Source organism: Tauraco erythrolophus, chromosome 6, assembly GCF_009769465.1.
Source record: "Tauraco erythrolophus isolate bTauEry1 chromosome 6, bTauEry1.pri, whole genome shotgun sequence".
Lineage (NCBI taxonomy): Eukaryota > Metazoa > Chordata > Aves > Musophagiformes > Musophagidae > Tauraco > Tauraco erythrolophus.
The window spans coordinates 67,261,998-67,288,800 of record NC_141470.1 but is presented as its reverse complement, the minus strand read 5'-3'; the positions used below and the strand labels follow the sequence as shown (position 1 = coordinate 67,288,800).

The following is a 26,803-nucleotide window of genomic DNA, read 5'->3' as shown; positions in this document are numbered from 1 at the left end:
TTTGAAGCTGTGCAACTGTGCAGTGATGCCAGCCACCTGCAGCACCACTGGGCCCTGCCCTTCTTCCAAATTTCACACCCATGACTTTTCAATTGGATTATAAACTGCTTGGCTTTGCTTTTCTTTGCAAAGTGCTCCTCCTGCTTTTACTGACACCCACATCAACTGTATCTGTTGAAAAGGAACGTGTTACTTTTTAAAGGACAACATTTGCCTCCAGACACAGAGCTGCTGCACATCAAGTCTCCCTCACTGACCTAACTGGATATTTGAATGTGACTTAAGTTTTCCAGATGTGTCCTTCACATAAGGGTGAATTTTATTCAGGACTGCCTGCCTGAGCTCTGCTCATTCCTCTAGACCACACTACTTTGACTTCGCTTCCTGTTTATTGACATTAAAAGCAACCTTTTCTGCAGGAGATGGACCATTTATAAGAAGATAAGATTTGTTTAGTATGATGAGTCAGTGATGGAACCCAGAGTCCTTAAGTCGTATTATCCGTTTCCTTTTCGTAACACACTTTCTTGAGTTTACAAGAAGGGGTATGAGTAAATCACCTGTGTTAAAATAAATAACAGAAAAGACAGAACATGCTCAGGTGAATTGAACAAAACTGTTTGATGATAATGCCTTTTTGCTTGTGTCACATTAGTACTATGTAATTCTTCATGATTATTCAAATGAAATATTAGAAGAAGTCAAGATACAAATATATAAAGGACTTTTCCCGAGAGGAACAGCTATAGGTAAAGGGTAGAACATAGCTGAATATACCATGTCATGTGAATATCTGGATAAGTGAGGGGAAGCAAGAATTTAATGTTTTTTTTAAAAAAAAAGGTTTCTCGCTTTCTTGATATAGAACGAACTTCTTGTGATGGTGAAAAGAGGAGGACATTATCACTGATATTTACATTTTGATTCTTAGACCCCTGTTTTGTGTCTGTTATCCTGGGCTGGGTTACAAGGTCACCAAAGTCAATGGGAAAGATTTATGCCCCCTTTTCTTCACTTGGGATTTTCCAAGTACATACATAGGTATATAAACCAATATTTATTCAATTTAAATCTGTTGTGATGAATCTAGAAAGGTTTCTTTCTGTGTGCGTTTCTTTCCGTTTCTCTCATTGCGCTAGTACTGAAAAGACTCCTCATGCAGGGAACCAGTGAAAACTTTCTCTCCTGCAACATTTAATATTAAGTGAGGGACAGGAGGAGAAAAAGAAGGTGGTGTCCGAAAGGTTGATTCTGCAGAGCTTCGTCTCCCTGAGCACCCACCATAGCCAGCAGAAAGAAACTCCATCGTGGGGACGGCCAAGGAACATAAATTAGGAACCTGCTCTGAATCCTGCACTGAAAGATTTTTCTCTTCCTCCATCTCCTTGCAGAGACATAGCTTATGGAGGGAATGTTTCCCAAATCCCATGAAAAGATACTTCAAGGAACCAGTCCTTTAGTAGCTGTTAGCCAATGACAGAATCAGTTAACTAAAAGTCCTTTCCTAATCCCCAAATTTTTTTTTTCCTTAATTATTAGTACTGCTTTTTTGACAGCCTTTTAACAGTGCAGTTTTCCTAAGGCAGTTGGTTTCCCTCATTTTCATTAATGTATTCCTCTTTGGTTTTAATAGAGAACTAAAGTTTACTTCTTTGTTTTGCACTCATATTGTTAATAATTCCAGCAGAAATCTGGGCCGGGTTTGCTCGCTCCCTCTGACACTCCCTCTGCTGGTCTTCTCAAAGCAAAACGTGAAATATCAGGGCGTTTTCATTACCAATCAATACTTTCAAGAGAAAAATCCAGACTTCTGTTTCTAAACCTTTTCCTATCAAAATATAAATTATGAGGAAGTTCAGCTTTAGGGCTGTAAACTGAGCATGTGGGGAGTTTTTTAATGAATTCAAGAAAATAATTGCATAATCAAGCATGTGAACCTGTGGAATTTCTCAGGCAAAAAATCCAAAAGCGAACATGGCCTAAAAAGCTGATCACAGGCTGACCTGGCTCTTAGCAGAACCCTGTGATTGGCATTTTAATGAAGATATTATGCAAGCAGCTCTAGAAGCATTCGCTACTGAGGAGACAGCTTTTTCTGTGTATCTCAGTTAACAAGTCATGGCCAGTACGTACTTTAAGGAGGTAAAGAGAAACCGTGTCTAAATATTAGCTTTCATTCCAGCAACACAATAGAACAGAGAGCTGATCTAATTATTCAGCTGGGAAAACCCCTGGATGTCAGAGAAATAAAGTAGAGCATAGCGCTTTCTGAATCAGCTGAAGGATAGGACATGCTGGTGTTGGGAGAGGGTAAGTTTGGCACAGCTGGTATTCCAACAGTCCCTTTCTGGTAACCAAACCCAAAAGAAAATGTTTCTAAGACTGCTCTAACTACTACCAACATCTAAAAAAGTTTCCTGCACTGCCCAGGTTGAGGCCGATGTGGGTCTATCAGGAAGGTGGCCCTGTTCCTCCTCTGAGGTGTATAGGATGGTATGCTGCAAGAAGTTTTGATTAAAATCTACAGAAACACAAATCCAAGATGTGTATGTGGTTTAGTGAGCATTTCACCTAATCCACTTTCTGAAGTCAACTTTTACTTGACATCAAGCCTCAGTGCAAGCAACTGGGTGCTTTGTGGAGGATCCATCAGCTCTCTGTATATGGTAGCACAGGTGTCAACACAGAGAGGTTCGGGAGAGTTGCAAAAGATAGTAAAGTTTTATTGTATATAGCTGAGGGGGTTTTTAATGATCTTAAAAAGCATTTTATATGACACAGCAACAGACAAGATACCAGCCACAAGTATTTAAATCAAAGCTATGTAAGAAGCCTCTTGTTACCTTTTCTGGGTAAATAAATTCTTCAATATACTGGAGGAAGTGCAGTGGAGGGCTACCAAGATGAAGAGAGACTTAGACAACTGTCTTTGTTCAGCTGGAAGAAGAGAAGGATAAGGGAAGACTTCAGTGCTGTCTTCAACTGCAGACTCTCTTCAGAGGTACGTAGTGACAAGACAAGAGACAACAGACACAAATTGAACACAGCAAATTCTGAGTGGAAACACGAAAACAGGTGCCCAGAGAGGTGGAATTTCCATCCTCAAAGATATTCAAAAGTCAGCTGGACAAAGACCTAAGCCACCCCTTCTCGTTGGACTTGCTTTGAGCCAGGGGTTGAACTAGATGACCTCCAGAAGCCCCTTTGAAACAAAATTATTCTCTGATTTTATGATAAATGACTACTGTATCATTAATCCAGCTTAAACTGATGAAAGTAATTTTGACAGTACTAATGCTTCCTCAAGCAAGAAACTTAAACCCAATCCGGACTTGCTGAAGTCAGTGGGAATCTTGAGTTTAACTTGAAAGGCATTGGATCAACTTCAACACTTTTAGTGTTCGTGTTCAGAAAAGATCCTAAACTCCATTTTTGTAGACAGCATTAGAAATTGCATCAGGATGGTGGTGTTTTTTCCTGTGGGTTTCTCAGCAGGTTGCTTTCACAGCGAGATGAGAATGAAGCATTCCACAACCGCTATCTTCGAGTACCCACGAATTCTACCTGGAGACTTAGGAGCAGAATCAAGTGTTTGCTCAGTGCTCTGAAGGTATGAAACTTTGCTTTTCAGGTTGCACTTGCAGGAAAATTCCGATTTGCTAACTGTTACTGGTAATGAGCCTCTCATCTAACTTGGGTTCAGCTCAGGTCAGCTGCTACTTTCATGTTGAGACACCGTCTATATTAATTGAAATTTATGTCATAGAATGGCAATCTTGTGACCTCTGCAGAGTGAGCTAATGATTCCAATCTCGTTTTCAGCAGGCTGCTGTGAATTAACACCACAATGCTTTCCCATTTTCACTTCACAGTTTTTTTCATCTTTGTAAGCCAAGATTTTTCCTCTTCCTTATCTTGTCTCGTACAAGGGATGATATTATTTATTTTGAATGTAAAACAGAGTAAAACACCACAAGGGAATAATTAGAATACAATACAGTAAATGTCAAGTACTAGCCAATTATTTTGATTATTCCTATAAAGGTTAAAAAATGCAAAAAACAAATGTGTTTGTAAAAATGTAATGTATGCCTTTACACACACAAATATACCAGAAATATAGATTTATCTGAATAAATACATGTGCGATATAGTACAATGAACAAAAACAAGCCAGAAAACCAACATATTTCAAATCCTTACAAGAAATCACATTCTCAAATCCCTCAAGAAGTAGTTGGACTCCTAATCCATTAGATTAACTGAAATTTTCCTGAGAAGGAAGGATACTTTTCTGTTTAGGGTGGAGACTCACATTATCTCCAAGTAGTATCCATGTTTTGAGTAATACTCTGATATTAAGTTGCACCACATTACTTGCACTTAAATCTTCTACAAAAGATCTTACGCTAATGCAACCAGCAAAATGAGATTTTCCTTCCCTGATAGGTTCCTCCTCCTGAAACTCTGAGCTTGAACTGCAAAACCAAGCAGTTTCTTCTCATAATGGCCCTTTCTGCTTTGCTGGTATTTTGTTCTTCACCATCCCCAAAGAAACACGACACTGTCAGCGAGGGGCGAGGGTTGTCATAAAGTTCCAAATTACTACTTGTCTTGCTTTCCTAAGAAAGCCATCACATACAGCTTGTGATTTCATATCCATTTTTATCGTGTCCCTTATGCCAGCAAACATGAAACAATGTCTTTACTTCTTACAGTCATAACACATCAGCACCTATGTAATGAAAGTAAATTTAAACTTAAGCTACGTTGTCAACTAAAAAAGGCGCAAGTGGCAAAATCCAGCTCCAGAACAGGATTATCCTTTAAATCCTGGACTCCAGAATCCTTGATACTGCGTAAAACCTATTTTGCAAAATGCTAAGCAATGTTCACATTTCAAATATCTCCACACCTTGGCTATCTGATTCTGACGTGTTGCTTTTAGTTTAATTAACTATTTAATTGACACACAAAAAAATTATCTCCTCAGCTGTGTCCCACCTAACAGACTTGTTAAAAGAGAAAATTGATTGAACAGATTTATATGAATGAATGGAGCAAAAAGTGAATTGTGTTTGGTTGTACAAAGAAGGCAACTAGATCCGGCTATTTAAAGAAGAAAAGGACTAGTAACACAAAAACCAGAGTTCACAATATATAAATCTTATCCCCCCATCAGAACTAATCTCTTTCACATCTGGAAGTTACAGTCTTTACGACATTTCAGAATCTCTTGCTTGAATGTTAATAATTATACAACTCTAAGAGCATCATAAGACTCTCGATGACTCAGTATGAAGTATTGTTATGCATCAACAGTCTGACATGTAATTTTAGCTGTGATTGCTAAGCTAATTTTTAGGTTAAACAACTGACAATTGTAGGCAGGCCCATTAAAACTGGCTGGGATAACAGCCGTTTTTACAACATGCTAATGACTAAGGGTTTGATCCTGCAACGCTGAGGTCAATGGAAGCTTTGTCAGCGCCTGCAGTGAGGATACAGGCCTTCCTGCACAGACTACTAATAGCAAAGGAAAACAGCAACTTATATATCCCCTTGCATTTTTAAAACAGAAGAACCATCTAATGAATGGAATAGGCCAAAGCCTAGCTGATAAAATATTCCGGCTGTTCTCTACTTCACAGCTTGTCTTACAGCAAAAGAAGACCTTGTCAAGAAAATTAAATTTTCAGCAATTGACCACAAAGACGTAAGCATCCACCACTGACAGAGGAAGATTCAATGAAGTGTATCCCCTTCAGGCTGGAAAGAACACTAGAAATCTGTGCTGGAGTCCTGTTATGTGTGAATTCGAACCAGCCTTTAGAATACTTCAGCTTACATTTTCTACTAATGTTGCTTTAAGCTGTTTTCGTGGTTTCTACGCTGAAGAGTAATGCAGATGGTCCCAATGAGACCATTTACACTGTACCATCGTGAATCTGGCAGATAGCACAGGGGACAAGAGGAACTGCCATACCCTGGAATGCCATGCCAGCACTTCTTCAGACATCAAACATGTCTGGTTTGTCCCTTTTTGTATCACAGGTTCAGGACACACAGGCTTTCTAGCAAGACTTTGCCGTTTCAACTACTGTGGCAGCTGAGATTCTAAAGGGAGGAGGTAAAAAAATAATATTTAAGTGGTTCTCTTTTTTCCCCTCATTTTCTTTAAAATGCTCGTAGATTGCATTGACATTCTTTATTCATTTCCCCATTTCACATGAAAAGCAAATTTTCCTGGCCACCAGGTCGTCAGTGACATTTTGTTACAGATAGAAGGAACTATATGAAACGCAGGTGATTTGCAGATGAGTTCTGAAAACCTTGACAAACTGCATTTATCTTCCTGAGCTGCCTGAATTTCTGTCTTCTTACTTTTGTGTAAGTTTTGGAATTTTGTAGGAATTGGGAGATGCCATGGTTTTCCCATATTTCACATACAAAAAAGTAGGAGTAAAATGGCAGGACAAAAATAACAACAATATTCTAGAATAAAGCTTTATATTAATTTTCAGCATAAAAGGATTTTCCCTCTAGTGATATTTAGATCTTTACTGTACTTTGCTTTTGCTGATTTTTCTGAATTGCAGGTTACTTCCATCAGCAAATGCTCACCAGAAAAAATAAAACTCATGACTGAGCATTGCTTTCTGTCTCTACAGCTAGAATAAGAAAACCACGTTGTGATGCCCCAATAATTTTGTACCTAATTTTCTAGATTGAAAAATGTTTGTATTTAACAAATGCCCTAATAGTTTGAATGCTGTTTTAAAAAGCGATCAGGAGAGCATGAACCTCATCTCAGAGGGGCCAAAGCGTGGCAGTTTGCGTAGCACTTTTCCAGACTCTAGCAGAAAGCAAACATTGTCAGAACTGCTGCATTTCAAGAATGCGGGACTTTGGCATAGCGTGTTCTTCAAAAGTCCAAAGTCTTTGTGACATCTTTCAGATAAATTCAGTCTGGATACAGGATACACCCTAGGTGTGCACTTTTGATGATTTAAACATCATGTGATTATTAATCATAGCTACAGTACTGGCATTTTATGGAGTTCCCAGTGGCACAGCTGCCTGAGCAGATACCTACAGATGTCATCACACCAGGGTGTTGCAGGAATAGTACTAAGAAGACGTAAAGCCTGCAGCATAGTCATCCAGCTGGCTTTTAGATTCCAAAAATAGGTACAGCCCACTGAAGGAGATGGGGCAGGGCATCAGTACTTCGCAAGCCAAGTATACAGCTCTGGCAAGTTCATGATCACACTATTGCAGGCCACACGTATCATTAATATGAAGATTTCTATTAGATAACCTCCAACGACACAGGTAATAATTAACTCTAGCCATCTAAAAATTAAGGGTCTAGTTTAGGTGGTCATCTCCACTTCTTCTGTAGTCACAGAAACACAGGAGAGAAAAAGTGACCTTCAGAAGGCAACTCACCCAACCTGCTTTAGACACCCATGTAAGCATGGGAGTAATGATCATCTAAAGGTGCCAGTCTCTCTCCGCTGAACCAAGATAGCCTGGACAACAGCTTGATTACATGTTTAATATTTAGATTAGTGTTATTAGGTGATATAAATCCTATTCAAAACAAATCCCCACAGTCTACCAGCTTTTTAGGCTGCAGAGTAACTTCGAACGCATCACTTCCCATCTACATCAAATATTCATGGTAGACAGTAAGAGAAACAGGGACAATAAGTTAGGGAAGCTGAAACCAAGAGCCTCTGCTTTTCCTGACCTTTAAAATAAACCACATGTGAGACATTGAAAGAAGTACAGCTTTTTGACTTAGGGATCAAGAAATCTAAATCATGCAACGCAACAGTTAATATGTGTCCCTTCTTTAAAGAATATACAGACAAAATTCTGATACTTCACGATATACCTCACAATAAAAGAAGTTTAACCAACTGGTATTAAAACTGGAAGAGCTGAAAGGAGCAATTGGCAATACCAACACACAGAGATTAGTGACGAGTGGTGTTTCTCAGGGGTCAGTATTGGGGCCAGCGCTGTTTAACATCTTTGTCGGCAACAGGGATATTGGGATCGAGTGCACCCTCAGCCATTTGCAGATGACACCAAGTTGTGTGGTGTGGTGGACACGCTGGAGGGAAGGAATGCCATCCAGAGGGACCTTGACAGGCTGGAGAGGTGGGCTTGTGAGAACCTCATGAAGTCCAACAAGGCCAAGCGAAAGGTCCTGCACATGGGTCGAGGCAATCCCAAGCATAAATGAGAATGGATTGAGAGCAGCCCTGAGGGGAAGGACTTGGGGGTGTTGGTTGAGGAGAAGCTCAACATGAGCCGGCAATGTGCACCTGCAGCCCAGAAAGCCAACCGTATCCTGGGCTGTATCAAAAGAAGTGTGGCCAGCAGGTCAAGGGAGGGGATTCTGCCCCTCTACTCTGCTCTCGTGAGACCCCACTGCAGTACTGCGTTCAGCTCTGGGACCCCCAACAGAACAAGGACATGGATTTGTGGGAGCAAGTCTAGAGGAGGGCCACAAAGATGATCTGAGGGCTGGAGCACCTCTGCTGTGAAGACAGGCTGAGAGAGTTGGGGTTGTTCAGCCTGGAGAAGAAAAGGCTCTGGGGAGACCTTCCAGCAGCCTTCCAGTACCTAGAGGGGGCTTATAGTAAAGATGGGGACAGACTTTTTACCAGGGCCTGTAGTGACAGGACACGGGGCAATGGTTTTAAACTGAAAAAGGATAGATTTAGTTTGGGTGTAAGGAAGAACTTCTTCACTCTGAGGGTGGTGAGGCACTGGAACAGGCTGCCCAGAGAAGTTGTGGCTGCCCCATCTCTGGAGGTGTTCAAGGCCAGGTTGGATGAGGCTTTGAGCAACCTGATCTAGGGGAAGGTGTCTCTGCCCATGGCACGTGGGTTGGAAGTAGATGATGATGATCTTTGAGGTCCCTTCCAACCCAAGCCATTCTATGATTACAGCAGACTTGTACAGAATACAGCCATTACAATGGAAACTGATTACAAAATGCAGTTAAATTGCCATGTGATCTCAGTAGCAACTGCAGCCCCATATTCTCTTTTCATGGGAAATGATGTCATTGGGAACAGCTTCATTGGACAAAATATGGAATTTTCTAAATCAACAGTTTCAATTAGTACATGAGACAAAAACATCCTCCTGCTTGCAATAACCAAGTGTTCATAGGTGGTAAATATCTGTTAATTTAGATACATGGATTTTTAAAAAATACTCTTGGCAAATACCATCGTTCAAAAGGCTTCTTTAAAGCTGTAACAGGAAGCAGGAAAAACTCCTCCAAAAATAATCTTCTCTAAAATTATCCCATGGGACAGCATGTAATTTTAAATATGCTCTGTTATGCTAATACAAATTTCTTGCTCCAAACATTGAAATACAATTCTTCTCAGCAATTCAGTCACGGATTATGATGCAGTGTCAAAAGAGTTTTGCAATGGTTCTTGTTACAGCCTCCTTGACTGTGGTGCTAATGGCTCGAGCGACTACAGGTCCCAGTCAGCTATATCCCAGCTTGATCTACAGCTAAAGGGAAAATAAAGAGTTGTATGCTGGGAGATGTAGTCTCATCAGCTACAAATATGCATAGCAGAGGCATACGTTACACACAGCTGTTTTGTCCTAATTAAACGCGCTGTTTGAATTTCTCGTAAATATTTGTTCCCATTTTCAGTACAACAGGCCAGGCAAAACTAGCAAACTAAACAAAAATTACACTTTAACAAAATACAGCGGTAATTTGACTCCATCCAATTTCCCGAGAAAAACATATAAATAGAAAATGACAGCAGCAAACTCTCTGCTGTCATTACATTCCTGCAGCTTAAAACTAGGGCATCATAAAAAAAAGCTGGGCCATGTTTTCATTCACTTTTATTTACAAAAAACCAAAAACAACCACACACAAAAACTCAGCTGTAAGTAACACGAAATAGAATCTAAATGAAATCCACAATTGTATATCGTTAAAAATGTTGGGAGAGATTTATTAAAGTGGAAAAGGAGGGTGAAAAAATAAATTTATGTTTAAATGCAGAGGTTAAAGAAGCATGGCACATGCCCACAGGAACAATTCTGCATAATCTGTACTTTGTCTGTATATTGTAGAAGTTTTGAGGGGAAAAAAAAAATGCAGTTTTTGAAATCCGAACTGCATCAAAATTATACGTAATTGTCTTTGGATACCAAGAGGAAACTCAAAATTGCATTGACGAAGATTATGGGAATTACTCTGTGACCTTCCAAAACCTCTCTCTCATTGTGGAACATGCTGCATATATTCTGCTCCCCCCTCTGAAATGTATTTTAAGAATAGTCTGCATTTAAATTTCCCTAAAGGTTTGTTTCCATTAACAGATTTTGCTGCATTTAACTGCAATTCAAAGGCCTGAAACAGTTAACACAACATTGAGCGCTACTGAGTGGTGTCCAGCATCATGCTAACAAACACCATTAGGGTGAATACAGTCAGATTGGCTCCAAACACACCATTCAGTCACAGTCAGCAATGGAAACTGGAGATTTCGTAATCATACTGAAACACAGTCAGTTCATCTATTACAGGAAAGCCCCGCAACGATGAGGTCTTCTTGTATTTGTTACAGCTTTTTAAGCTATCTCCAGGTAGGGCTTTACTGGTTTTGTAGGTCTTATCTGTGCGAGAGCCCTGAATTAACTGTCCTCAGTCGTTGGCACGCTCGGTTGAAGGTACACTGATGGTTATCTACGATGGCTAAGGGAACGTAAACCAGCAATTTGAGGGTTTTCCAAACATTCGGTTTAGGGAAACGTTGACATAGGGCTGTGTGCTCCGATTGCTGTTAACGATGGAAACTCCCTAAAGTAGACAACCTTCCCGATTCTTTAGCTAAGTACGCACTTCACCTTTCCCCAGCCCTCTTCACGCTTTCTCCCTTTGCAGCCAACTCCTTCTTCACAGCCTCAAAACTACCATGCATCCCGACTCCTCGCCTTAAACGCACTCCCTTCTCGCATCCACTCCACCTTCAAAAATTCCCAGCCCGATAACGCAACCCTGGCTCGCTGGAGTCAGCTGCACGGAGCGTCCCCCTACCTCCCCTCGAGCCACCCCTCTCCCACCGCCGCCTCCCCGAGCATCCCCACGGCCCCGCCACATTCACCTCCCCGAGCATCCCCACGGCCCCGCCACATTCACCTCCCCGAGCATCCCCACGGCCCCGCCACATTCACCTCCCCGAGCATCCCCACGGCCCCGCCACATTCACCTCCCCGAGCATCCCCACGGCCCCGCCACATTCACCTCCCCCTACGAGACAAACAGGGGTTTGTCCAAGAGCTCGTGCTCCACATCTGTTCCCCGCACACTGGCGGGGGCGGGGGGGGAGGTCGTTCTCTGAACGCGCTCCCGTCCCTTTTGTCAACAGGCCAGCCTTCATCAAAGGGGAGCTGCAAATCACGGGATTATTAAACCCATTACGCGTTCATTACTGGTAATCCGCTGCCGATTTGGCCAGCAGTTGTGCCGTCAGCAGGGCAGCCCGCAGGGCTCTGGTTTAGGCGGGTAAGCGGATATCCCGGGGCTGCGGGGACGGGACGCGAGCAGGGCGGCTCTTCCTCAGCCTGTCCGCCGCCGGTCGCCTCCTCGGGGAGACGAGACGAGGCGGGCCGCTGCCGCTGATCCCGCCAGCGCCTCGGCCCCAACCGAGCAGCGACCAGCACCTCCATCCCGGCCCGGCGAAACGTCCCCGGGCGCTGCCCCCCCCCCAACCTCGGGGAAGGGGGCGGTGCCCATGACGTCTTCGCCCCCCCACCCCGCCCTAGGGCGCCTCGCCCACGCGCTCTGCGCATGCTCAGGGTGGGACGCGGGACGGAGGGTGATGTAATACTTGTAACGGCCTCGCTCCGCTCCCGCCCCCCCGCCTTTGCAGCTCTCGCAGCCCCAACATCCGGGTATCCCGCCCGCTACGCCAGAGGCGGGTTTTTTCCCCCGAAAAGCTGCGTTTGTCGCGTTTAGGCAGTGTTTTTTTGTTGTGTTGTTTTGTTGTTTTTTGTTTTTTTTAATTTTTATTTTTTTAACGGGAGGGGCGGCCGGCGCGCGCGCCCTCGGGGAGGAGGGAGAGGGCGAGGGGGCGCGCGCGCGCGCGCTCGCTCCCGCCTCCCCTGCGGCGCGCGCGCGCGCGCGTGCGTAGCCGCGGCGGGGGAGGGGAGCGGCGGCAGGCAGGCGCGCGCGCCGACAGCGCCCGGCGCGCCTGCGCGAAAGGGAAGAGGAGGAGGAGGAGGCGGCGGCGGCGCAGTGCGTGTGTGTGTGTGTCTGAGCGAGAGAGGCGGGGGGGGCGGACGACGCTCCGCGGTGCGAGTGGGCGCGGAGCTCGGGCGGAGCGGGAGGGGGCCGGGGAGGGGGGGCCGGCGGCGGCGGCGGCCGAGCGACGGCGGCGAGCGAGGAGGGGGGAGAGGAGCGGAGGCGAGATGAGCGCTGGGCTCCCCCTGGGCAGAGAGCCGCCCTCGACAGCCGCCGCCTGTGAATGAACTGAGGCGAGGCCGCCAGCCGGGGACCCCCCTCCTCCTTCTCCCCGTCCTTCCCCTTCTCCCCCGGCCCGCCCGCTGCCGGCCCCACCGCGGACGTCCCCGCCTGCCCCCGGCCTCCCTGCCCCCACGCACCTTCGGGAGCGCGGCCCTGCCCGCCACAGCCGGCGCCGTCCGCCGCGGCCGGGAGGGTAAGTGGTGCTGCGCAGTGCGGGGCCTCCGGCGGGCCGGGCTGAGGCGGGCTGAGGGGGTGGCGGCGGGGCCGGGCTACGCCGGGGCGCTGGAGGGCCGCGTCCGCCGCCGCCTGGGCCTGTAAACAAGCGGGGGTGGCCTGCGCGGGGGCTGCTCTCCCTCGGCTCTGCGGGAGAGGACAGGGCGGTGGGGGGGGTCCCCCTTCCCGGGTGAGGAGCGAGGCGCCATCCCGGCCCGGCGGCAGCAGCTGGTACCAGGTCGGGCCGGCGAGAAGGAGGGAAACGGGAAGGGGGGCGGGGGGCGGCACGGATGCGAGCCTGCTCGGGATGCTGCTGCTGGGAGCCCCCCGCCCGGGGCTGAAGGTGGCCCGGCCGCCGGGCTCCGCCGCGCAGCCCCTGCATTGCAGGCGCCTTTGCGAAAGGGTAGGGGGTGGCACGGCAGCCCCTTGGGGCTGGGCAGGGGGAAAGACAGGGAGGAGGAGGAGGGTGAGCACAGGGTTTTAGGCCTGGCTCAGGTGGCAGCAGCTTCACCCCCCCCCCCCGTTTTCTTGGCCGATTCAGAGTTCGTTTAATAATGGCTATAAACAGCCTCCTCTCCCATCGCCACCCAAACGCTTGGGGCACGGCAGTGAGAAAAAAAAAAAAAAAACTAAAAAACACGCATCTATTTATAAAGCACCCCACCCTAGCGAGGGTCGAAGCATCAAGCGCTCCCCAAATAGTGGCATTATTATGCAGCGGGCGGTTTTCCCTTGCCAACGCCTCTCTGGCGTTTAAAGTTTGAGAGGGATTTCGCTGCCTTTGAAAAGAATGTCGTGAGCAAAGGTTACGCCGATGGTCTGTGGTCTGTCATAGCGTGTGCGTTAAAAGTAGATAGAAGAAAACGCTGTCCTCGGTTAAAAAGTTGTCCGGTGATGTACCAGATGCTTGGGCTTGCATGTTAAATGCCAGAGGTTCTGAGGAGATGTGTAACCTTTTCATTACATTAGCTTGTATTATAGTAGATATGATACAGCTTTAAGACTGGCTGCAGGTTGATAGTTTCAGAATAGATTTTGTAGACATCTGTTCGTTACGTGTTTGTATTTATTTAGTACAGTTGAAATATTTCAGTGTTGCCATGTGTATGGCAAAATTTTGTTGCAAAACTAACGTTTACAGTATTACTTGAGAGGAACTAATATTTTTTTTGAATTGCACCTTTTGTCAAGTGCTCGTCATTCACATGGCTGGTGTGGTAACCTTAAGGTTTAAGGTCCTATATGTCATACAAAGGAATTTTTAATTTTTTTAAGCAGAAGGCAGTTTTAGATCCTGAGAGCAGTAGGTTTGAAGGTAGGTGATATGTTTTCCTTAGGTTGGGATGTTTAGCATCAGAATAAGTAGAATCATTTTTATAAAGTAGAAGTTCTAACTCTTGTGGTTCTAGAAAATGGCTTTCCAAATATGAGCCCGTGTAGCACTTTCCCAAGCCTGTACATGGACCGTTTCAGTGGCTGAGTGGCTGAAGCAGGATTCGTGAAGGGCTAGTGAAATTGAAGCAAGACGGCTGCTGTTGCTCAGGACCCTGTGTGAATTGCCAAATGACCAAGAATTGTGCAAGTTCCACCCGCGTTTCTTCTCTGATAGCTTCCCTTCTGTTACTATTCATAGTTTTTCTATGAATAACATCAGGGACGGGATGGGGGGGAAAACACGTGGGTCAGGGAAGTTTCACATTTTCTGTATCCAATCAAGGTAGCAATCAAAGGAAAGGTGTTGAAGGAAAACAGTTTTGTTAGGTGTACCAGCCGTGTTGCCTGGGGCAGGGACAGCTGCTTTTAAAGCTTTCCCTTCCAGGCCTTTCTGGGTCTGCCTTTTGTATGTGAGACTGGGCTAAGAGTAAAAGACTTGCTGATGCATCATGCCAGTTATTAACGTTTTCCTCACAGACATACGCATCTGATAAAACCCTCTGATGGATGTAGCTTGGAGTGGAGAGAGCTGGTCTATACACTCACGCCCTTCTGGCATAGCTGTGTTTTTCTCGCGTACAGACAAGGCCTAACTGTGGTTTGTATACGTTTAGTCCTTTGGTTGGTGGTTGTCTGGTGAATCTCTCCCCTTGATGTACACTAGAAAACTATACCTGTTTTCCAAGTTTTTACTTAACTGTCCATGGGTAAGCTTGAGATACTTTTGTTGAAACCAAGGAGGCGAGATGGAAATGCCAAATGACTGGTGAAGCTTGCAGGTCTAAACAAGCAGAACTCACTTAGTGCAATTTGAATTAAAGCAGAATACAAAAAAGTTTTTTTCTATAAAATCAAGCCTAGTTGCTTCTTATCTGGAGTGCAGCTTATGCAGTGAAGTTGAGTCATTCTTGCTGAGATAGCATTTTAAGAACTGTCGTTAAAACGCTTAGATGTTTAACTCTGGCACAGTATAATTTGCAAACTTATGTAACTGGTATGTTTTTGAATGCAGCTGTCAATAAGAGATCTTATTGCACTTTTCCTTTTTAGTGGAACTAGGGAATACAGAGCAGCTGCTTTCACAAGATGGCCTAAATATAAGTCATTTGACAAAAATGTTTTTCTTACTAAAATATTGACATTACTATAGACTTAATTTTTACATGTTCAGATCTATTCTGATGTAAAAATATTTTTTTTTTTTACGTAACTGGCTGAGCAGAACCGCCTTGGAATTAAGTGATTGAATAATGCAGGTTGTGCTATTAAATAAGCAAGTTTTGGAATGGGAGGTAGTGTAAAATAATTGTATTCATTTTGCCTCTGCAGACCTGCAACTTGTTTTAAAGACTTTAATAGTAACCATGTTTGAAGTCAAGACAGTAGAGGCTTAGCATAGCTACGCCTGAGCCAAACAACATTTATTTTTACCATTGCGTGTGGCCCGTTGCAATTTTTGCTCCTCTTTTCGCATAAATTGTACCTGACTTCTAGATTTTTTTGAAACATTAGTGTATCATCTGTAACTTTTTAAATGATGCAGCCTGTAGTCTCGTTTGTTCTTCTGAAAATTAAGCCCTTTTTGGATACTACTTTGTTGGCTGAATTCTTACTGATCTCTGTAGTTTGTCACATGATCCAAATTTTAGTCAAAAATACTAGGATAAGGAATAAACTTCTGTAAAATTTAAACATACTTAACTACAATGCTCTTCATTGAAAGAATGGCAAATTGCAAAGCGTAAAGTCCATGTAAGCAATATGTAATCCCTGAAAAAATGTCAGTGTTCTTGGGATGTTTAGAAGATCCAGGGAATGTACATACAATGTGATTTTTATGGCATTTTATGTACGTTCCATTAGCCAGTGCATAAAGAGATTGTTTAAGAAGGATTCATGTCTTTGAGCCATGATGTGATGTGCATCACAGTGGTTATAGCTTTATGTTGTTCCTGTTGCTATCTGTGAAGGAATAATTTGAGATTTATTTAGATTTAATATTACTAGAGTAAATCATTTAAGTCTTCAAGGCTAGAAAGAATGTTTAGACCAAGGAAATTGTAATCAGGGCAGGAGAAGAAAGCGAATGTGATTCCATGGGAGTGAGTAGACTGATTTTTGTTACTGGATAGAGGTGGTATTCGGCTGAGTGTTACTGGTGTTAAACCAATGCTGTAAGGTCTGCTTTTCTATATTTGTCTGCTAGAAGGTCTCTTTTTCTATCTGCTAAACTCTGTGTTAAACCACATATTGAGTTACAGGTGTCTGTTAAGTCTTATTTTTTTTATTTATTTCTGTTTGTGTTTAAACTGAACAAGCCTTTGTTTTACTGGATGTTTATTTTAATTTATTTGTTTTCACGTACTGGTAAATTAACTAATGGATATTTCAGCTTGCTACTGAAGTGTAGAGAACAGTGTGTTTATAAATACATGAAACAGTTGCTCAGATTTTTTTAACAGCTCTTCTAAAAAGGTGTTTATATGTGACTAAACAACAGAATAAAAACTTCCTTCATCTACAGATAGTTCCAATGAAGTACACACCTACTGTTTAGAGTCTAAACTTCATAGCAGTGTACTAGCAAAATAGCTTCTAAGAGTGATGCAAAGGGAAAAACAAAACTGGCTGGTCAGGTTTCAATATTGAAATGTAGAGAAATGCTAGCAGTTTACACAGGAAAAAGTACAGTAGCCTCTTTATTGCTAACGTCTTAGTTCTCAGTTCAGGTAAGGATATTTTAATAGATAAAAAGGTCTCTAAAGTCTTCTAAGATAATAGTTTACAAACCCAAGAAACTCAAGTATAGCATGACTTGTGTTCTGATAGCTGCAGCTTAAATAAAAGGAAGCACTTAAATGCACTTATGCTGATACGCCACGTGCGACTGAATGATGTGGGACTCCTCAGACATCTGGTGTTGCTCTCCTGCCGAAATGCCTTGCTGGATTGCGACCTAGAGGATGGAGTGTGCTTCCATGTTTGAGTCTCAGCTATAACCTGAAGGATTTTCTGGATCTATGCATACAATTCATTTTAACTGCCAACTGCATTTCCGATCTGGAATTTCTCTATTTTCTGGAATAGTCTGTATTCTTCCTGACCATATATCATAGTTATTTGTGCATAAAATTCAGTTGTCTTTTTTTACTTAAAAAATACCCTAAAATGCAATAGCCACAAGAACTGTGTAAACTTCTCTTTGTATTTGGAGATGAGGTTAAGGAATTCTCCAGCTGTGTGCTAAGTTAGATAAAACCCAGTCTTTGGAAAGGGATGCAGAATGCGGAAAAATGTGGGCAGGTGAGTGGTTAGTATTCAATTGTAGGAACATTTCATGAAGACAGAATCAGTTTCTATCAGTGAATAATTTTCTGGTTCCCCCAATCAATTATAGTAAGTATTTAGACAGACCCTTCTTAAAAATCTAGAACTGCTTCTCTCTGTAGAGAACCGTTCTGAGGATGCAGAATGAGGCCCTGTAAGCTTAGGAAATGCTGACATTAGCACTGCTTATGTTTTGAAGAACAGGTGAATTTGACAGTGTCTTCGTTTGGTGACCAGAATAAGTAGAGCTGCAATGAACCCAAGTTGGGACTCAGGAGAGCACCTCACTGCCTTGTTCATCATAGATGAATCTGTCAACTCTGTGCTGGTACTGATAGAAGTTAGCTCGGTAATCAGTGTGACCCTCAGAGGAAAGCCTGCTGTCCTGAAAGTTATTGTCTGCATAAAAGGCTAAAACAATAGGGCTTTTCCCGTGGTTTCTTTTTTCTATTTTTATGTAGTCTTGGGGAGAAAATCTGCTTTATTGCAGTAGTCATCCTCTATCCTTGTTCTTTTAATGAGATAGGAATGCTGGGGATGTGAGGGCATAGCTTTGTAAATAAAAGCTCTGTGTGTGTGTACAAATGAACAAACTCTGGCTTTTCCTAAGCTTTGAAGATTTGACTTCCAGGTCTTACTGTGCTACTGGCATAGTTTTGATGTCATTTCCTTGCAAGCAAAGCCAGGTTACAGCTGTACACTTCAGAACATTTCCTATTTTATTGGCATTTTGTTCCCATGTATAGTCATCAGGTTTTAAGTCTCCTGTATGCTGCTTTTTCTATATCCTCACCCGAATAGAATCAGAGAATGGTTTGGGTTGGAAGGGACCTCAAAGATCATCTACTTGCAACCTCCCTGCGCTGGGTAGGGAAACCCTCCACTACACCAGGTTGCCCAAAGCCTCATCCAACCTGGCCTTGAACACTGCCAGGGATGGGGCATCCACAGCTTCTCTGGGCAACCTGTTCCAGTGCCTCACCACCCTCTGAGTGAAAAATTTCTTCCTTATATCTAATCTAAATCTCCCCTCTTTCAGTTTAAAGCCATTGCCCCTTGTCCTATCACTACACGCCCTTGTAAAAAATCCCTCTCCAGCTTTCCTGTAGGCCCCTTTTAAGTACTGGAAGGCTGCAATAAGATCACCCCGGAGCCTTCTCTTCTCCAGGCCGAACAGCCCCAACTCTTTCAGCCTGTCTTCATAGCAGAGGTGCTCCAGCCCTTGGATCATCTTCATGGCCCTCCTCTGGACTCGCTCCAGCAGCTCCATCTCCTTCTTGTGTTGGGGCTCCAGAGCTGAACACAGTATTCCAGGTGGGGTCTCACAAGAGCAGAGTAGAGGGGCAGAACCTCCCTCGACCTGCTGGCCACTCTTCTTGGATGCAGCCCAGGATATGGTTGGCTTTCTGGGCTGCCAGCGCACATTGCCGGCTCATGTTGAGCTTCTCATCCACCAGCACTCCCAAGTCCTTTTCCTCAGGGCTGCTCTCAATCCATTCTCCACCCAGCCTGTACTTGTGCATGGGATTGCCCCGACCCACGTGCAGGACCTTGCACTTGGCTATGTTACAGAGATTAGAACCCCACAAATATTTGCATGTAAAATAAAAAGTCTGGGAAATCACTTACGTATCTTACTTCAAATTATTTCATAATATTGGATACTCGGCTAAACAGAAGATTTCGGGACCTTGGTGCAAACATCATCTTCTCATAACTTTCTCTGAATAGTTTATTTTACCTCCAAGCACTGTCTGTATAAACTTTATTTTCACTTAGTTTTTATTCTTCCATATCGATAAATTACTCATAAGACAAATCAGAAATAGGTGGCTGATGCTTATTGTTGAAGTTAGGAAGATCTGAAGTTTGAAAACTTTAAATACTTATTATTTAAAGAAGAGCAGTGACCTTAGTGAGTAACTGTAGGCACAAAGACTAAAAATCAAAGAGGAGATGGTGTGGTGATTCCATGTGTTCAGTTTTCTTTAAGAGATGTAGGACTGTATTAATTAAATTTTAAGATGTTTGTGGTGTGGTTATCAGTGAAACTATTGACAGAGGATGGTGGGATTCTCTAAGAATTTGTACACGTTAACACAGGCGACGATACCCAATTATGTTAACTGTAAAAAAAGCGGCAGTTTCCTCAGCTTCCTCACCACGCATGAGAGTGTGTGTCATTTTTTTCCAAATTTCAGGAATGGTTCAATTAATGCGCTTGGTGTTTTGTTGTTTTTAAAATTACTGTTATTCAAGCCTCCCTTTGTTTTCGGAGTCTCAGCGAATGATTCCATTGAGACCTTTTTCCACGGAGCATCTTTTTCCTGGTTTATATTATAGCTTTAGCTATAACACTGACAAAGACAAATTGGCGGTAGCTTGACTTCACTCCAGTGGCTTTTGAACAACCCGTACAGTCCTGGTCACTCTAAGTCGTTGTGGTCTAAAGGCTTTTTACCCAATAACTTCACTCTCCTCTTTCAGGTAGTGGCAGGACAGGCTAGGACTTCAATTCTGTCTTGATTTTTCTGAATAGGTTTAGCTGATCTTGATAAAAAAACAACTGCTTTTTCTCTGGTTGTTTTTTTTTGCTTGGTTGTTTTCTTTCAGACACAGAAATCACAGGGGAATAGTGTGGTTCTTCCACTGAAGAAAACATACCGCTGAATTGTCAACTTTTTTTTTAAGTCAAGTATTGTTTGATTGATAATACTATCAGTGAACGAAGATGCTGAGACTTCAAGCTGTAAGCGATCAAAAAAGGAAATTTAAAGAACAGAAGGTTTTAGCTATTGAAGCATTTGATATGTTCTGATTTCTTCAATTCTTTGACTTTCAGTGGCTTGTACTCGAGTAAGAATTGTCAGTTAGACCCACGATGTCTAGGAGTGGGATAATCTGTTATGGTGGTAGATGACAGTGGCAGAGCACTCTTGGTATTAGGAATACTGGAAAAAATTGTAATTCAACTTTTAGACTTGCTATAACTCAATTCTTCTGTATTGTCTTTTTCTGGTTTTGCCCATGTTTTCTTTCTGGTGAAGCTGTATTGCTGTGTGTACTTCTGTTGGAATAGCTGCATGGCACTGTTCTTTCTGACATGAGCAGTTTGGTTGGAATTCTTATTTTCAATTCTTTGCTTTGCTCTTTCAGAAAATTTGAATCTTGCTGCATCTCATTGATACATAAAATGAAGGAAGACCTTTCTTTCTGCCAACTTCTGTCTACATAGACTGCAGCTTCCTTGGATCTTCCAGTTCCTTTTTACAGTGCTTGCTTCAGTGGGACTTTGAGTTTTGGCTGGAGTCTGCAGGAGTTTGTGCTATTGACAAAGTAGTTGTCTAATCTCTGTCTGAAATGGATGTCTTTTGTTTATTGTCCAACACTTTTAAGTACGGAATCTTTGGAAAATGAAGTATAACCAGAAAGGTGCTGAACTAAACACCCGCATGGACATGTTTTCTGCTTATTAATGCTTTCAAGCAAGGACCTTGGCTTTTTCATTCTCGCACTGTTCAGACAGCAGCATATGAATTTATGCAGAGCTACCTCATTGATTTTTGTAGTACTTGTTCATGCCATTTTGGTTGTCTACACAGTTCTTCACAGTGATCGGGCTGCTCATACGTTGGTACTGCTGCCTAGTGGTTTGTGGGTTTTTTCCTTATGCTTTCCCAGCTCTAATTTGTAGTACAGATAACTAGAAAGAAGCAAGAATTCTGTCTGGGCCAAGAAATATTACCTTAATTGTGTTCTGATGGTACCAGTCATGTTAGGATCCTGATGAATGACTGGTACTTGTGGATGGAAGTTGCATCTCTTGTCAAAACCAATGTAGTGATTTTTCTATTCCCAGCAGTGGTCTTAGTAATTTCAGGAAGAAGTTACTGTCTAAAGTAACTGATCGTAGAGCAAAATAAAAACAACTCCATAAAGAAATCTTGGAACTACATCACTGTCTTTCAAATTTCTGCAGGAATAATTTGTTAGAGACACGAATTATCTTTTTATCCAGGACTTTCTTTTTCAAAAATCAGAAGCCATCCATCTCCTTTGGAGAGAGTTTGAACCTCAGCCAGTGTACCTTGATACGGAGAACAGCAGCTCCTAGTTTAACCTTGGAACAGGTTTAGTTGTCTGCAGGAAAGGTAGGTTGGAGCAGAAAAAGATGTTTTAAGAAAAAGCTGAAACATCTTGTTGCAGGGAAGATGTTAACTTAGAAATGGTTACTTTCTGTGTTCCAGAAGACTTTGGGAGACTTCAGCAATCCTCTCCTGAATCTTGCTGTACACACACAAAAAAAAGACATAGGAGAACAAGTGGGATAAAGTATTTTGCTGTTTAGTATGGGGAGGCATTCGAGAAGGCTGTTAGCTCCTAGAAAAGATGAGGGATTTTAAGCAGAAGAGAAGATATGTTTGAAAAACAAAACAGCTCACCAAACAAGCTAGCTCAGTGAAATGGCAGTGCCTATGGACCAGCTGTCAAGAGGTCAGAGCTCCTGGGTGTCTGTATTAGAGGTGATTAGATTTACCGTTTTCTGCTGTGGTATGAAGTTGTAATTGGTGGTAATCACTGTTGCATATTAATGACGAGGAGAGGCGGGGGATAAATGGGGAAAGGTTGAAACAGTTCGTACTTTCCCTGTACACAGTCATTAACTTGCTTACCTTGTTTTTTTTCCTTGCCTCTCACTTGCATCCGTGTATAGACAGACGTTCTTGCCTGTCTGAAGGCCTGTTCCTGAGAGCTTTGATATTTCTCTTTACTTTCTTACAACTGTTTCCAGCTGTCTGTCTTCTCATCTTCCTTTGTCTGCCATATGCCATAGCTCCTACATCTGTCCTTGAACAAAAATTGTGAATATTATTACAAAATTTCGTTACCCCTATGGGTAGTTTCTTATGTTCTTCTATTTGCAATTGTCTTACTGAAATATAACGCAGACTACAGTTGGATCTCCAAGAAGCAAGAATTCTGGTGGGGAAATTGTGTGTTAATCCATGTTTATAAAATAGCCCCATTTCTGTATTTTATTTCTTCTTTTTCATAGACAATTCACGTCTCCTAGTCAGCCATGTATTCCTGTGTGTGTAAAAGTACACATTCAGAAATACCAACTGTAGTTTTCAGTACTTTATTGGTGGTGTTGAACCGTGAGTGCCAGAACTCAATCATATAGACTCCAATAGCTTTTAAATAGTTTCATTGGCAAGAAGCTTTTTCATGACTTCATTCAGCCCATGACTGTGGTATAATTATGTCTCCTCGTCTACGTGTTCTCTTTTATTTTTTCAGTCATTCTTCCGGTCCCTAGGATAGTCTCTGACGTGTTGTTTGTTAACATTAATTGATTTGGGGCATCTAGTATGTACTGTCAGTTTTTCATTCAACAGGCACTAACTTCTGAGAATGTTTCCAAATTTGTACAATTACGTGGTGACTGGTTACTACATCCAGCCTGCTTAAGGTAGGGGAAAAGTGCCACGGATGAGACTGGAGTTGAAGTGACCGAATGCCTTTGTTCTATTCGATAGCAGGCTGTATAATTTGGTGAGTTGCTCTGTGTCCTGCAGTTCAAGTAAAGGTTGTAATCTTTCTTTACGGTGCTCATTACAACACATTGGGTGTAATGTCACTTGGAGAATTGTTCCAGGAAATTGGAGTGTGGGGACATTTCTCAGCTTAGTTTGAGCAAGTGCCTATGACTTCAGTGTGGTTCATATAAGCAGCTTATCCTAGTGGAAGGAATACAACTCAAACGTTGTTTAAAAAGGATTATTAAATTGCATGTTGTTAAAGTACAAGTTTCAGTTGGGGGTGGTTGGTTTTCTTGGACGAGATGATCAAATCCTTGTCTGAATTCCTTGCAAAAATAGTCTTTTTACAGGAGTACATGGAGTTACTTTAGCTGTCTTTTGTGAACAATTTAAGACTTATCTTCGTTTGAACCTATAAGCAAATAGCAAACGAGTGAAGTTTATTTTCATGTGTATCGGAAAATGTTATAGTTGTGCTGTCTGGATAGCACAATTTGAGGGACGAATGGAGAGGCAAAGAGATTTCATGCATTCCAGTGATGTATCTGTGGTTGTCCATGGTTGTCCATGGTCCAGTATACTAATTACCCAGCTTTTCTTTGCCATTCTGTTCTCTGGTTGGGTCTATTTTCAAGGGGTTTAGCTACTGACTCTTTGGCGTGCTCCATTCATTATTTCAGTTTTGTTTCTAATGCTGCAGTCCTTTGAATTTTGGCACTCTTGTGTTTTATCCAAGATCTTGTTACTTGTGTTGATTTTTCTAGGCCCTGTACAGTATTCTTGTTTTTCTGTCTGCAAACTGCAACTTGAGTTTTTCATGTGCTTGCTGTAGAAGCTGTCCTTCAGTTTGACCTCCAGAAAATCTGCATTTCAGAAGTCTTGGTTTAGATGCACTTGTAGATACATCCCCTGCATATTTGTTTTTATGCATAGGGATCTATTTTCACTTTTAGATTTGTTCAGAAGCCTCTTTGTTTTCCAGAGCCGAAACTCAGGAACTTTGCAGAAAGCTCTTCTCTTTTAGGAGAAACTAACAGTAGGCATGGCTATGGAGATGGTGAACCAAAAATCATCTTAGATTAAAATGAAAGTTTGCTTGACTAATCGTGGCAGTTGCAGTGCCAGATGATGTTTTAGAGTTACCATTCCTGAAGAAAATGTTGCACCTTTGATCTTTTTAGTGGACACTACTGCTACAGTACTGTTCAGAATTGGCTTTCTCTAAGAAAAGAACAGCATCCACAGAGTTGAGGGCTGGTTCCACCTCCTGCTATGAAACGGCAGTTTTCTACCATGATTGCAGAAATGTGTGACTGGGTTGAGAAGGGGAAGAGTAGTAAAATTATTTGGAGAGAGTAAGGGTCATAAGCCAAGGACTCCTGTTTAAGAAGATGACTAAAGACAGACAAGAGAGGGCTCAGTTAAACTGTGTTCAGAATCTGTTGCTTCCTTGCCCCTCATGCATGCAGACTGTTGTGGGTCTGACGTCTCTCTGGCGTGTTATTGCATAACAAAGTCGTGCTGGAACTCGGGCGCTTGGGCTGCTATAGGTTAATCTGATTTGCATACAGCGTTAGGTGCTTAACTAAAGGTGTCATTGCCACTTAATCAGTACAGTGCACAAACCACCTCGCGAAAGAATGAAGAACGTACTAGTGATTTAGGTAGACACTGATGTGTGAAAGATGTTTCCGTAGATACGAACTCAGAAACAGGTGTGTAAGATACTTTTAGTAGGAAGGAGGCACGACTTGCTTATATCAGTCTTTTTTTGTGTGTGTATTGACCCCCCTCTCCCTTCTTTTAAAACTAAGATTTATCTTTTAGAACTAAGACTCCTTAAATTCTTCAGATTGTAGCCACATGTAAGAGAGTTGGGAGAGAAGTAGCAGGTAGCCTGTGATTCATAAGAATTCAGAGATTGGTCATATTAAACTCATGTTTTTCTGAACAAGAATTGAAATTCTGGAAGAACTAAAGGCTTGGCATATTCATCCTATCCACAAGTAAACTGTGCTTTTCCTTCAGATAAAGTGAGGATTTTGCAAACCTGGCCTGCCCTCCTACAGGTTTAGGCTGGCGTTGTGGTGGGAGCGTGATTAGCTGGAGTGTTGCGAGGAGGGGAACTGCAGTCTGTTACTGGAGTTTTCAGAGGGTGACTGTGCCATGGGCTGTGAATAATTTCCTAGGTAGAAGTTACATGGCCACGTCGTGGTTATCCTTCTGCCTGGTTGTATTCACATCTACCTACGGCGGGTAGCTCGCACCCTTGAAGAATCATGTGTCAACATCTCACCTACAAGGCTTAATTTAGAGTAGCAACAGCTTTCACTTTACCTTCTGGGGAGGGATAAGGCAACTTGATTTTAAATGGAGAGTGGATTTGTTAATTATTGAAGTGTGCTAACAGTTCTGGATGAGTTGCTAGAACTGCATATGACCTGTCTGTATGTATTTTTAATTGTGGTTTATATGGCAAACTACTGAGAGGCACAAACAAACAGCTTACAAAGCACAACTCTGAATGTGAGAGATTAGAAGGAAAATTGCCTTTTTTTAGTCCAAATTTGACAGTGCTTGTGGTCAGTTTAACTGTATCCTGTTTGTAATGCGTTTCTGTTTTGTTTTAAACACAGAAATGATGTAAAATACTTCACAGAAATGTGGTATCTGCCAGAGCAGTTTCTGCTTTTTGAGCTCTAAATTAAGGTGAAATAATTGAATATCTGCATTCTATTGTATGATCTTTTTGACAATAAGAAGCTGTTAGGCTTTAAACTCTGCTGCTATCATGGAATTAATAAAAAGTCTATTTTTCTGCAAAATAGTTCCCCATTTGATTTATGGCAGCATTCTGTAATTATTTTGATCACTCTGACTTCACTAGAGTTGCATGTGAAGATTAAAAAGTCTAAGTCATATTTTTTTCCTAGCAACTGCAGTAATGTGAACCTCATGCCTGTGCTTGGGATGCAAGACCGGTGTACACTGTGTTTTGTTGGCCAGTTACAGTTTGCATGGACTTCAGTGTTTCGTGTTCGCTTGAGAAGAGACAGAACTTAAGAGCATGGGTTGGGGTGAGAGGAAGAAGAGGTGTATTTCTGCCGATATCTCTCTCAGTACAGCTGAAGTATGTGTGGCTTTTGGTTTTGTTAACAAAGCATGTGAGCCAGAGTGTGTATCTTGTCCCTGTGCCTCACCTTTGAATCACTGTTGTGGTGAGATCAAATATAAACATTTCTCGACTGTTTATTCTAACACATACAGATGTTTTAGAAAGGTTGATAGTGCCTGGAAGGGACAGTATGAAAAGCTTTGTTGGATATATAGTGTCACCTATAGCTGGAGCTGTATTGCAATGAAAACGTGTTATCAAAAAGTGATGTTATTCCTTAGAAAACTGATCAAATGTGTTCCATGTAGAAGTTAAAACCTTCCAAAACTCCTAGTATACTAACTTTTCTGCAAGTACAGCTGCTTAGTTGGGGCCTCAGGTAAAATCTGTTTTAGGGACTCTTCTCACAGCTAATTTTTGTCCACTGTCTTCAAATAGAAAAGCTCATAGTCTTGTTCCCTTCCCTTGTATTGTATAACAGTGATTTGCACACTCTTTGATGCTTCCCAGGGCAGAATTTGCAAGTATGTAAAGCGTGTGACCTATTTTGTATGATTTTTTTTTTTAAATAATGAATGCACAAATAAACTGATGTGGATTAAAAGGGTGGGTTTGGATGGTTAGGGTGTGAAAGCCATGAAG

General features: G+C 42.5%; 1 protein-coding gene across 3 annotated transcripts in view; it reads left to right on the top strand.

The window, feature by feature from the left end:
* The first annotated feature begins 12,682 nt into the window (after positions 1-12,682).
* PPM1A (protein phosphatase, Mg2+/Mn2+ dependent 1A) overlaps positions 12,683-26,803 on the top strand; it is a 28,997-nt gene continuing 14,876 nt past the window's right edge. For all 3 annotated transcript variants that reach the window (XR_015222228.1, XR_015222227.1, XM_086614169.1), the window contains exon 1: positions 12,683-12,722. The gene's annotated coding sequence lies outside the window, so the exon portion shown is untranslated. The remainder of the gene's footprint in view (positions 12,723-26,803) is intronic.